This window comes from Aptenodytes forsteri, unplaced genomic scaffold (genome assembly GCF_000699145.1).
Source record: "Aptenodytes forsteri isolate BGI_AS27 unplaced genomic scaffold, ASM69914v1 Scaffold255, whole genome shotgun sequence".
NCBI classification, from domain to species: domain Eukaryota; kingdom Metazoa; phylum Chordata; class Aves; order Sphenisciformes; family Spheniscidae; genus Aptenodytes; species Aptenodytes forsteri.
In genome coordinates this window covers 8,332,726-8,346,318 of record NW_008794888.1, presented here as the reverse complement: position 1 = coordinate 8,346,318, position 13,593 = coordinate 8,332,726, and the positions used below count along the sequence as shown (strand labels likewise).

General features: G+C 42.7%; 1 protein-coding gene across 2 annotated transcripts in view; it reads right to left on the bottom strand.

Moving 5' to 3' along the window:
- RALB (RAS like proto-oncogene B) overlaps nucleotides 1-13,593 on the bottom strand; it is a 51,934-nt gene that overhangs the window by 14,161 nt on the left and 24,180 nt on the right. Inside the window, exon 1 of one of the 2 annotated variants that reach the window (XM_009274981.2) lies at nucleotides 11,521-11,568. The exons of the other annotated variant lie outside the window; for it this stretch is intronic. The gene's annotated coding sequence lies outside the window, so the exon portion shown is untranslated. Of the gene's footprint in view, nucleotides 1-11,520; nucleotides 11,569-13,593 lie in introns of those variants that run through there. 2 annotated transcript variants of the gene reach the window in all.

Sequence of the window (13,593 nt, the reverse complement as noted above, 5' to 3'; positions counted from 1 at the left end):
ATCCAGGAAAATATTTAAGTACTGAAATTCCATTAGTTTTCAATGGACTGTAAATGCTCCAACTGGTAATTCAACTATAAAAAAAACCCCGTTCATTTGAGATTAAGTGGCATATTTAATGCTACTGAAAATTTTAGGACATTCAGGCTAAAAATAAAAACACTACTCTATCTTCTTTTACTGTGCTAATATCTTACCTCTTGGCATGTCTCCAGTTATTGGTTTTCAAGCTAAACAGAGATTATGATGTGTTTGGCAGAAATTCCTGCTTGGGATATCCTTGTATCCTTCCTCATGTACTGCTGGATGTTTCTACCTTCTCAGTTGTGGCTAAAGATTTTTCTGGGCCATGCTTAATCAGATCAGGGAATTCATTCAGCTTGAGATGTCTTGCAGAACAGGTTGGGGCAGCATTTTCACTACCCCCATTTATATCACCCAATGCTGCTCTCCCTCAGTCCCCTTCTCCCTTGCCCCTGGCTGTTCAAGCCCATCTCCTCCTGTAGTAGAGCCATTCAGCGTGGCTGACTGGGTCTGCCAGTCAGGTCAGCAAGGCCACATGCCTCAGTGCCAGTGCTGATGTAAGGGAAGAAAAACAGTTTGTACAACTGAGGACAAAGACAGCAGAACTAGAGCAGCCAAAAGGTTATTTATATTGCTGCAGAGACAGGGAAGTTCCCTGATCCTGTTCACACTATGCTCCTTAGACACGCGTGCTGGTACAGCCAACACCCTGCTGCAGTGGCCAGGCTGAGCACTAGAGCGAAACCCAAGCCTCAGATTTGCCTTTGGTAATCAGCCATTTTCTCCCCCTGTGTAAGATCTATTAGCAGACTTGCAGTTGCAAAGATAAGGGCAGTGGACAGGAAACTAGAAATGCTAGAAATCTGGAAAACTTAATACTTTATAACATCAGGAGGAAAAGTAAGAATTTAGGGTAAGGAACTACCTTACTCTGTATGCATGAAGGGTATACTCCTTATAGACTGGATCCTTGTTGGAAGAAGTGGCAACAGCCATAGCCTGGAGTGTTACAGAAAACACTGCAGAATGAATACATTATTTACTCAATACACTGAAAGTTACAAGCTTACATTACACTAGTTTCAATCAGTTAGAATTAGTTACTAATCCCACCCAAAAACCAGAATTGTATCTAAAGACATTGGCTGTCAGAGCTACCCTCTAGCAGCAGCTATACATACGCTGCTAGTTAACGGACACAAGAAATAAGCCCAAGACAAGCAAGTCCACAACATTGCAGTAGTTTAAGGCTAAACTAGAACCTAAAGCCAGACCATGATTATTCACTGCCTCCTACAAGGCTGGGGAAAGGATAAGCACAGGTTGAGGAACGGTTTTAATTCAGGAATTGTATTTCATCAAGTTAATCTGATTGGAGCGTTAGCTTCCAGAAGAAAGACTGCAGCCTGTTTGATGAACTTGTACTGCAGGAGAGTCCTTAAGATTTGCTCATCTGGAGCATACCATATGCAGTATAAAAGCAGTATTTTTAATTTACTTGTGATCAGGAGTCTTCCCTGCATGTATGCACGAGGAAGCAAGCATTCCACACTAGGACCCAGAAATCACACTAAAATATTCTAACACTATCAATAGCATCAGACATCCAGCCACTGGATGCCAGTCATTTAAGATTACAAAGTCCTACTAGGGATCCTAAGTCTTCATACCATATCTTACTTTTCACTATTCCACACATTTGCATACAAAGTCATCTTCAGCTCTCCTGTTAGATTAAAATTGTTTAATAAGATCAAGCAGATGACAAAGTTGGGCGGGAGTGTTGCTCTGCTCAAGGGTAGGAAGGCTCTGCAGAGGGACCTGGACAGGCTGGATCGATGGGCCCAGGCCAACTGTATGAGGTTCAACAAGGCCAAGTGCCGGGTCCTGCACTTCGGCCACAACAACCCCATGCAGCGCTACAGGCTGGGGGAAGAGTGGCTGGAAAGCTGCCTGTCAGAAAAGGACCTGGGGGTGCTGGTCGACAGCCAGCTGAACATGAGCCGGCAATGTGCCCAGGCGGCCAAGAAGGCCAATGGCATCCTGGCCTGTATCAGAAATAGTGTGGCCAGCAGGAGTAGGGAAGTGATCGTGCCCCTGTACTCGGCCCTGGTGAGGCCGCACCTCGAACACTGTGTTCAGTTTTGGGCCCCTCACTACAAGAAGGATGTTGAGGTGCTGGAGCGTGTCCAGAGAAGGGCAACGAAGCTGGTGAAGGGTCTGGAGAACAAGTCTTAGGAGGAGCGGCTGAGGGAACTGGGGTTGTTTAGCCTGGAGAAAAGGAGGCTGAGGGGAGACCTCATCGCTCTCTACAACTCCCTGAAAGGAGGTTGTAGCGAGGTGGGTGTCAGTCTCTTCTCCCAAGTAACAAGCGATAGGACAAGAGGAAATGGCCTCAAGTTGTGCGAGGGGAGGTTTAGATTGGATGTGAGGGAAAAATTCTTTACTGAAAGAGAGGTTAAACATTGGAACAGGCTGCCCAGGGAAGTGGTTGAGTCGCCATCCCTGGAGGGATTTAAAAGATGAGTAGATGAGGCACTTGGGACATGGTTTAGTGGGCATGGTGGTGTTGGGTTGACGGTTGGACTCGATCTTGGAGGTCTTTTCCAACCTTAATGTTTCCATGATTCTATGATTCTAACTGATCTTTAGAGTGGACTTACTATACAGAGATGTCCAGTATTTTTCTGACACATGCAGTTATATAGAATAAGATCATGAAGAACAGGAGACTCCCAGATGCATTGCTACTGTAACCAATCATTACCCTAGCAACCTACAGAGTCTAGCACACTGTTCTTTGCAACAGGTTATAGCTAGACTTGGACAACTGCACCTTTTAAGGCTATCTCCAGATATGGGTCACCAGATTACTGATCTATTTTAACTATGAAATACCTGTATATACACTCAGCACATTGCCCCCCTACCATCCTTGCAAAGCACAGCCCAACTTTGCTTATGAGTTTGAGAGATGTATCCTTATAGCTTAGAAAGCAAAGCCAGAAAGCAGGCATTTACTTGCTAGATAAAACTCTTAAATATATTCCCTCTCAATTCACTCAGTAGAGGACCATTCTAGTTTATTCATTAAAAATAAATAGACAATATCTTACATGTTAGCAGTAATTTCAAGGTAATAACCTTGCTTAGGATAATCTTGATGTCCAAGGAAAACTGGAACTAAATCCTATCTAAGTCTGCAGCAAGGTTGCAGATTTGAACACACCCTTTAAAGATTTAGTCACAGGAAGGACTCAGTGATCAGTTTGAGCATCAGAAGAGTAGCAGTTTAAAGCAACCCTTTAAACTAAAGTCAGATCTTATGCCAAACTGAAATACAGGTAAATGCATACATATCCCTGTTCCTAAGGGACTTAAATATCTAGGTTTTAAGAATTCCCTCAGAGTGGAAGAAAAATAGCCGAGTAACTTGCTTCTGATCAATAGCTAAATGAAGAAGAAAGGACTGCCCTCAAATACTACTTTTAAGGTATTGCAGCATGCAAAAAAATATCACTTATATCTGTGTTTGACTAAATAAGGGTATTAACTTTATATCATGACCCCTGCAACCTTAACAGCTGTATCAAGAGATTATCATTGCATGTAGGCATCCTAACACAGTACTGTTCTGCAATACTGCAGTCACATACAGTCCATAAAGCCTTGCAAGTCATCTTAATTAGAGCTTGAATACAGACACTAGAATGCAAGCTTTATTTCTGCTGCTTCATTTTGGTCTTGGGGCATCTTTACACAGATCTGTATAAAATGCCCATTTCAATTATTCCATTTTTGTCACAGGCACAGAGTGTTTAGGTAGGCATCTCCATTTCCCAGCCCAATAAAGCAGTGCCTGTTTTCCCCCCTTAGTCTTTATAAATACAAAGACCATTCAACCAACAAAGAAAGGAATCATGGACAGCAGCATTAAAGTGACTATTAGAATAAGAGGAGAGAGAACACAAAAGCCTTTCCAATTTACTACCAAGGTAAGACTATGCTATGATACCAAGTTGATTCCTGCTTAAAGAAAACCCACATCTCATCTCAAAATTGAGCCCAGTAAGTGGAAATGCACCTACTTGGTTGTGCAGTAATGCATTTGTACAACTGCAATCTGCTAGTCACCTATGTAAGTGCTTCTAAGTGGACAGATGACACTAATCCAAGTATGTTTGTACTAAATTCATGTATACTGAATGCATACAAAGTATTGGAAGTACCTGCAAGAACAGAAGCTAATGGTTGTCTCCACTGCTGTTCCACTTTATCTACTGAACCATACTATTCACAAGGTGAACTCCCCTAGGATACGATGCATGAAAGTAGTCTAGAGTGCTGTACCCCTACAGTCATGAGATGAGTCATCTCTACCCAGACTTCCTCATGGAGGAAGGAGATAACTGGCTGTTTCCCCTACAGGATTCCTTTAGATCCTAACAGGGATCAGAAAAAACAGAGACAGTGTAATGGTGGGAAAACTGCCAATACTCCAGCATGCATCAACTTTCCAGGGAGAGTATCATAAAAATCTGTGTCAACAAGTCAACTGTGACATCGCTCAGCTTGTATTCATGCTGCTACAGTGTCAGAAAATGCAACTCATGACTCTACCAGCACAGAGACCTAACATGATACTGTGCCTTCAGGAGATCATCACTATTTGGAAGCTTGAATTTCTGTCCTGGATGCAGCATCAGCTCCAGTGACACTGATGAACGCATGAGGAAGAGACAACAGCAACAAAGTGCAGAGATCTAGAATTACCCCTCCTGATAAGTACCCAAGCAGCTTGGTCCCCACAACATTGCCAATGAGAACAGTCATCCTTTTAGAGCAGTAAGGAACTTGCACAACAGGCATCTTTGAGGATTAAGAGGCTACCACACTTGAGAACCTTTGTAAAACAACTTAAAGCACTGTTTATAGAATACTCTGCCTTTTAGAGCTGGGTTAGTCCATTCACTTTTGCATTCTGAACTAATCAAAGCGACAGTTAAGTCCACAGAAGCTGTGCAGCAACTGGGCCCATGTTTAGTAGGTTTCTTACTTTTTCATGTCTTAAAAGGCTTTTGACATTGTTTTCTACAGATGGTGTGCACCTTTGATATTAACATCACAGTAGAATTGCAGTTTTAATGTTATACCTGTCCTTTTAGATTCTAATAGCAGCTTTGCATCCTGCTTGCTTCATTGGGTGCAACCCACCAGCTCTGCCATGTTATTGTAGCACCCTGTCACACAGGTATCTGTCCCATGTCAGCAGTGGTGAGCTAGATAAGCACAAAACATGCTGCTTCCCTTCCCTAACTAGTAGCATCACTTCTCTTCACCAGAAGAGACAGCAGGTACATCAGGCTCACAAGCATTACACACACCCCAGTGGGGGCATGCAGCACCACCCTAAAGTGAAGTTTTACACACACCCCAGTGGGGGCATGCAGCAGCACCACCCTAAAGTGAAGTTTCTCTGAGAAGTGAGGTCCCTCAGGGAAGGTATCAGTCCATCACAGTCCCCCTAAACCTCTTGCACAAAAGGTTTAGTATTTATCTAAAGGTAGTTACAGGCCAATGCAATACTGCTATTAATACTTTAAACCGCTTCACTGTTTCACAGATAGCACACAGAAGCATCATAGTTATACAGTTTTATAGTGGAAGAAATAAGAAGCCAGCATCCCATTTTCCATATTACTCAGTGCTGAGCAACTAGCGGATTGTACATAGCACCAAGCAGATTATACTCTTTATTTCAACAAGATAGTGTTACCTGAAGTGGAAGTCATAAGACAGTAGTGCCATTACAGCTAAAAACACTTCTTCTGTAGGGACATACCCAGCCAGACCCTCCAAGTACTTTCAAGAAGCCTCCGGGTCTAGTATTAATGCCCAGAAAACACACTGCAGACAGATGACAGAAGAAAAGGATCTACTACACTGCTCTTATCCTAGCAAGTTCTTGCTAGGAAGCTTGATAGAAGTCTTCTACAAGCACAAAGACTGAGTTAATACCATTAATCAGTATTACTATGCTAAGAGTTTGTCACTGTGGTGGTAACTGTCTAGTTACCTAATTATCTTGGGTGAATTATGACACCATTTCTCATACTAGTCAATTAGGCTCATACCAGAAAAATGACACTCAGGCAGAGTTGTACAACAGTCTCACTCCTATTGACTTGCAAAGCATATTTCAACTATGCTTTCTTTGAAAGCTCATCCATGCAGGACCATGCTCATCTTCAATACGCAGCATACATCAAGTCTACCAAACCACTGCTAAGAGATAATGACATGCTTCAGATGGTTAACATAATACGAATTTTTAATCAGATCTCTGGGAGTATAAAAAAATATGACAAGTCAAATACCTCAACTTAGGCAATGTCTTAAGTGACATGCTAGAGTTCAAAATAACCTAAGATTCAAATCCTACATCAGTACAAGGTCACAGCGTGGCTTCAGGTCTTACTTCAATGGATAACCTGCAACTATATAATCTACAAGGAAGTTGCCACTAACTTTGATCTAGCAAATTCCAACAAATACCAATTTAGCCATAAGCATGTTACAGAGTTGCAGGATTTAATTCTTCAGCTCTCATGAAATGTTACCCAGCCAAGTTTCCTCCCCTCATCCCCCCACACCCCGATCCTTGAACTGTCAGAGCTAGCCTGTTGGTCTTGCAAATATGTAAGGAAAAATTGTAAGGAAAAATTTCTTTACTGAAGGAGTGGTGAAACATTGGAACAGGCTGCCCAGGGAAGTGGTGGAGTCCCCATCCCTGGAGGTATTTAAAAGACGTGTAGATGAGGCACTTAGGGACATGGTTTAGTGGGCATGGTGGTGTTGGGTTGACGGTTGGACTCGATGATCTTAGAGGTCTTTTCCAACCTCAATGATTCTATGGCACAAGACACTACAGCCAGCCACGCCACGAGCTGCTACCACTGCTCCCCCAGAAGATGGATCTTGCTAGATCGTGCTGTCTTCAGTTTCCCCAGTGAACTGGATGCCTGGAATAAATTAGAAGCCCAAACACTATTTAATTTGGCTTAGGTACTAGCAGCAGAAGCAACTGACTCTGCCCATACAATTACACTCCTTGCTCCTGAACTGAAGTTAGTGTCTCATGTTCACATCTCCATTTGGGGAAGTGTAAGCCACTATTGTGCTCGCATTTGATGGAGGTAGGTGAGTAATAAACCCCTACTCTGAGCTTACTCTTAGCCATGGAGTCCCATGTCCCCAGGGGCACCGAGGAATCATCTCCCTGTAGACTCTGAAGTACTTCCACTATTTTAAGCACTTAACTGAAGGGTTCACAGATGTATACAATGAGTCACTAAGCTCCCTCAATCAGACACACCACACAAGTGTCAAGCACCAAACCTTTTCCTCATCTTTCAATCAATGTATTTACATCACACAAAGCAACAATAGTGACATTTAGCACTTCAGATAATTACTAGTTATCCATAATTCAGCTGCTGCATTAAGTCACCTTTAAACAGACTTCTTCACTCCAGTTTCCCCAGTCAGGAAGAGTAAATACCACACCAAGGTATTCAGCACATACAAGAAGCTACCTTTCTACTGGACAAAGAACAGATGTTGTAAGAAACAAAAAGACATGCAGCTTTGTAGTCTACTGTATTTACATACTTCATCTCAAAGCCAAAAGCAGTATTTCTGTCTTTAAGTAGAAATTAGATTATTACACCAGTACAGAGGTCACATACAATTTCAGTATCCCTACCCTAAGTGTAAAGTCAAAAACTAAAAAAAGCTGTGGAGAGTTTCCCTTATGGGAGAAGTGTTATCCTTGGTCTCCCTCGTGGATAATGCTCTGCCTACCACTATAAAAGCATTACAGCCAAACACATGCTCTCCAACCACAGAGCCTCCAGAGTGCTGTATAAGGAAGAGTGGCACAATACAACATGCTTGTTGATAACTCTGGTTTTGGGTGGCAGACTGTTAACTCAGAACCACTTGACTTCAACACAGAGAAAATAGGACATGTTTAGTTCAGGACACTTCCCTTTATGACCTAGCAAGTGACAGGTCACATAAAAATACAGAACCAATGCAGGATATAAACTATACATTTATCCTTGTGTGCTCTTATGAGACATTTCCTCTCTCCACAGAGGAGATTAACAGAATAAGAAAACTACTGTTCTGATACACAGCCAGCTCATCTCATAGCTCTCATACCTTTCCTGGGAAATCAGCACGACAGGGTGCTTCTGTACACTAATGCATGAGGCACAGGGAATAAACCGGAGATGTTGGGGGTCTGTGTGTAACTGCAGGGACCATAACCTCACTGGGATCACAGATATGAGCCAGGATAGCTCTCATGGTTAGAGTAGTGCAGTGGATGGCTACAGGCTCTTTAAGACAGACAGGCCAGGAAGGCAAGGCAGGCGAGTTGCCCTTCCCATGAGAAAAGCAGGAATGCATGAAGTTCTACCTAGGAATGGATGATGAGCCAGTTTATGGGTCAGGATTAGCAGTCAACAGGAGGGCTACACAAGGCAGTCTCCAGAAGTGTCTTCCAGCTTCAGCAACTCTACAATTCGAGTCTGTGGCCCAGCAATAGAGTTGCTATAAATCTTACTTGTGGGGAGTCTTTGGAAGTGGAAGGCCTATTTGACAGCTTGCACAAGTAGTACAGCTAAAATACCTTACAGCAAGTCCTTCATGACTAACACTTCAGTAGAAACCTTAACTAATATTTATTTACAAGAGTATAATAGAAGGCATGCTCATCAGATGATAGCTACTATTAGAAGACAGTTGTCCAACTCCCTTTCCTTAAGTATTCACAAGATCACTGTTTTACAAAATAAATGAAGATAAAGATGTACAGTATCACCAGTCAGCCTACTTAAGTCTAATAATTTTTTTAATTAGTTTCCTTCCATTATAGCTTCAGAACAGATTCAACACAAAAAGCCTACTTTGATTTTAGTTTGCCTTATAAGACAAACTTAAAAGCAAATTCTCATGAGCTTGCAGAATTATTTCAAAAATTAAATTGCTTCCTAAAGTGCGTTTTGAAAATGAGAAAGTAGAATGAGAAATAGCACTAGTTTCAAGCACACATTCCTGTCTTTTGAAAGACCATTTCCTTAAATTGCTTGGCTAGTCTATTTTATGATACAGTAGATAAAAGCAGGCAGCTGCCATAAAAGTCAGTCAATGAGACTTCTTGGTGACTACACTAATGAGAATTCCTTAGCTACCTAAAATGGGATCTCACAGTAAGCCAAGAACACTAAATAGCAGAAGAGTATCATCATGGGGAGGAGTTTCTCACCACAGCAGCAGTTCAGTGGAAAGACTGTATCAGAGATCACTACATACTTTAGGATTAGTTCATTCTAATCAGGGAGCAGCTTCCCCAATTAGCAAAACCACCTCTTTTCTGGAAAGCTGAGGCAACTGGCATGCAGCTTGATCTAAAAACACTTCACTCATTAAATGTCTGCTTTAGAGGGGTGCCCAAGACAGTGCCCTGCTGAGCAGGGTAGCACTAACCTTACAAACTAACTCCTAAAAAAAAAAGCCACTTTAGTGTTCTGCAACATGGAGCCCAGAGTTCAGGTAGCAATTAAACTTTTAAAGTGCTTTATCATGTTTTGAGTATAGAGCACTGCATTACAGGATTATAATAATCTGTAAAGTGAGATTTTTTTTAAACCTGTGATTTACACCACTAGCTTGCAAAAAAACTGTCATCAATATTAAATCTAAATTGGAAACATTCTTTAACATGGCCATCTACATGAACAAAACCATGCCCAAAGTTGGGGCTAAGTGTAAGTCTCCAGTACACTTCTGAAGAATGATCTTTTTCACTACAGGTAAAGATACTTACAGAAAGAGCTAGAAGCCAGAGAAATCAGAGCACCTGCTTAACTCATCATGTTCTCAGCTTTCCAGTTCTACGCTTTGACTTCAGATTAGTTCTGCCACATTCCAAATTTAAGAACATATTAAAAACTCCAGTTTCATTGCACTTTAGTGGCCTGAAATATTTCATACTAATCACATCAACTGACAGCAACACTAATTCACAAAGTAACAGTTGACAGGATTAAGGCTTTAACAAATGCTTATAATCCCAGGACCGATTTTTCAGTCTTTGACTTGTGATCCTACAAAGATTCCTAGTCAGGACTGCATTGCCATTAAATCTCATTCCCATAATCAACCATTATTTGCTCCTTTCTTGACCACTTCAGCAAGCATTAGGAAGGCTATGGGCTCAAGATCCCATATGAAACAGCTGAAAGTGACTGCTCTAAGCAAGCACTTTGTTACGATAAAGATTCAAGTAGCTACTTACACAGCAGCCTAAATAACATTCTCACATTACATGACCTCATGACTCTCATTTTGGCAGGTCTTGAAAGACACATTTGCACATCTCAAGCACAAGAGACAAAACAGATCCTCTAATATTACTATTTAAGCAGTATTTGAAAGAACATGAAGAGACAAAGCATGAGTTATACAGACTTATCTTGCTTAAATGACAAGATGACTTGATATTTCTGGGACAGGCATGGATGAAAGTTGCTTAGTCCTGTTTAATGGGCTAAAAGGAGCTATCAACAAAATGATTGCTCTTTGGCAGCTATTTACAAAGTACTTTTTAAATATCTGCTCCAGAGCCTTCTTATCAAGAGCCAGGTGTCAATTGTATCATAGAACAAAAGCGACAAAATTGATTATTACCACTAGGAGAGTGAAACAGCCAAGACTGTTTGCTGACCTTGCCACTCCATGCAATAGCAGGTAACAAGCAATGGAACCTTATCACCACAGCTTGATGGTGGTGCAGAATAGTTACCAGAGACATGGGGGTGGAGGGTGGATGAAGAGAGAAAACCTGAAGAACTGACTTTTTTTTTTATCAGCAGGATAGTAGTTCCAAGTCAAGACAGAAAGAGTCTGAGAATACAGTTGCTGTCTAACCTGGTTGATAATTAGGATCAGCATCTTTCAAAAGTCAGTCATTCAAAAGTTACTTTAAGTCAGGCACACGGTGTAAAAAGCAGCAGGCACACAAGACCCACATTTATCTACTTCTGTGGCCTCCCCAGCCACTGCCTTTCACTCAAACTCCCAGACACCACTACTTCCATCCTGAGTTGTTTGCTCCAGGCACAAAACACCTACTGACCTTAGGCACTGTTTGTCTTGATACCACTGTGCACTTGCATTCCCATGAGTACGTACTGCCTGCACAGCTGTCATGAGAAACAGGCTCCTTCAGTAGCTCTGCTAAGAGAGGCCATTAATTCAGATGAATTAATTGTGTAATAGAAAGCAATTCTCTTAATCAGTAGTCAGTCACATGGAGTTTGAATCCAGTTAATAAGAAGTTATCAAGTTAAACTTAAAGTGCAAGTATCCACTGCATGGAAAGTGAACAGAGTTTACAAAGCAACAGGACAAGAACAAACTACGAACCAGATTCCCAAATCATGATGTTAGGGCTTGTTCTGCTACATCAGTTGTCCACTTCTGCTCTGTTCACAGGACAGTTCTGTTGCTTGTGAAGCCTGGACCCCAACACTTCCCAGAGAAGCAAGCCATTTTATCCAGCATTTGGTCAAATAACAGTTGGTGTTTAATCAGTTAAGTTGCAGCTGAAAAAAAACTTAAAGCCTGAAAGAGGCATTAGATTGCAGAATCTATGTATCATTCAGGATTTCAGTGTACACATCTGAGTTGTCTAAGCAGTGTCCCATCATTAACTGCCTTGATTTGATCAAAGTGTCTCAAGTGCTCTTCTATCCAGATATCCAGTACCACTGCACTGACAATTAGAGACAAGTTTGAGAGTTTTAAAGGGTGACCGAGAAAGGGTATTGTCTGGTCAAATTAAGCCTTCAGCTAAAGAGTTTTTGTAAAGCATTCCAGCTAAATCTTTAAACTAGACATTCCTCTGCAGCATATACATAACACCAGTGAAAATAGGTCAGCTTCACTTTTCTCCATGCATGCAAAACAGAGTCAAGTTAGTCTACTCCAAGAGAAGTGTACAACAAACAATTTACTACTAAAAATCTAATATAGGAAACTTATTTACAGGACTAGTCTGAAAGCTTTTCTATTCCTTAAATAAAATATTTAATACAGGAAGTAAATGCAAAAACTTTTACCATGGTAAGTTGGTATCATCTGATCATAAGCAAAAAAATCTAAGTTCAGTGTACAGGGGACAGAAGTGGTTAAAGCAGTAGATAAAACTATTTTAACAAGCCTGCTGTAAGTGAATAAGCTGTAAAGATGCTACTGCCACATAAGATTGAGCTGTTGCTATTAAATTCTCTACAATAAAGTTATTTTCAGCCTTCAAGCAAATCACTTGCAAGAACCACAAGTCTGGTTCCCAGTTGTTAGTTCCTTCTCTCAGCTTTGATAAGCTCCCTCAGGCTGAAGTTAAGGCATTTAAAAAAAGACAGCTTTTCCTGAAAATCATGGCTCTGAGGATGCTCTTGAACGGACAGGCACCTCCCTCCCCCTCACAAGAGTAACAAGGATCTCAGAACTAGAGAAGTAATGTTTGGACAGTTCAACAAGCAAAAAGCCTCCCAGACTGCAGGCTTAAACTTTGAAAAAGGCAAGGCTGGTCCTAGTGCAGGTACAGTCTCCCTGCTCCCTATCCCCCATGAAAATACCCAGGGGTAGTCAAGACTAAGTCTCCTGTTCTAGGATCAGAATTGATTCAGCAGGACTCCAGCAGAAAGACCGAGTTAGGCCTCCACCAGCTGTTCAGAAAGCATGACTGGGCTGCTTTGTCTCACAACCGCTCTCCCTGCCTTTCTCCAGGTAAGGTCACACTCGGGCACCACCTTTCTCCTCCTCCAAGATCTACACCAGTAAGGCTGGAGGGAGACTAAATAGCAGCACAGAGAGAACCTGGCCAGATAAAACAAGATCCCTCAGAAACTTCTGGTTCAGCTGCGACCGATAGCGTCTCAAACCCTTCATTTATCTCGCACGGATGAAACGTTGTCACTTATCCCAGGGCAGCCAAGGGAAGCCTGCACAGAAGGAACTCGCCAGAGAGACTAACATGCAAGGCCAGCTTCTCCTCGCCCTTTCCCTCCCCCGAGCCCCACTTGTAGATACAAGTCACAGCAACCACCCAGCTCCGATGACTCCACCTCAGCCCCAACGCCACCGGGACGCAGCAGAAGTAGCCAAACCCACGAGAGAGGGGCTGCAGCGGAGCCTCACCTCCCAGTCCGACTCCCACGCAGGCCCAGGGACACAGGCTACACGCGAGGCACTGCTTCCCCCACCTGCCTCCTCACCCACACCTCAAAGCTTTCCGACGGCCGGGGAGCCACGTCCCGGGGTAGGAGGAGCCGCCGGGCTCCCCTCGCCCCACGCACCCGGGAGGAAGGGGGCTGCCCCGCACTCCCGGGTGACACCTCCCCTCCCTCTCCACGGCAAGGATGGGGACGGGAACGAGGGGGCTCAGCCACATTCCCCGGCCGGCGGGCCCGCTCAGGCCGCGGCCAGGACACGGCG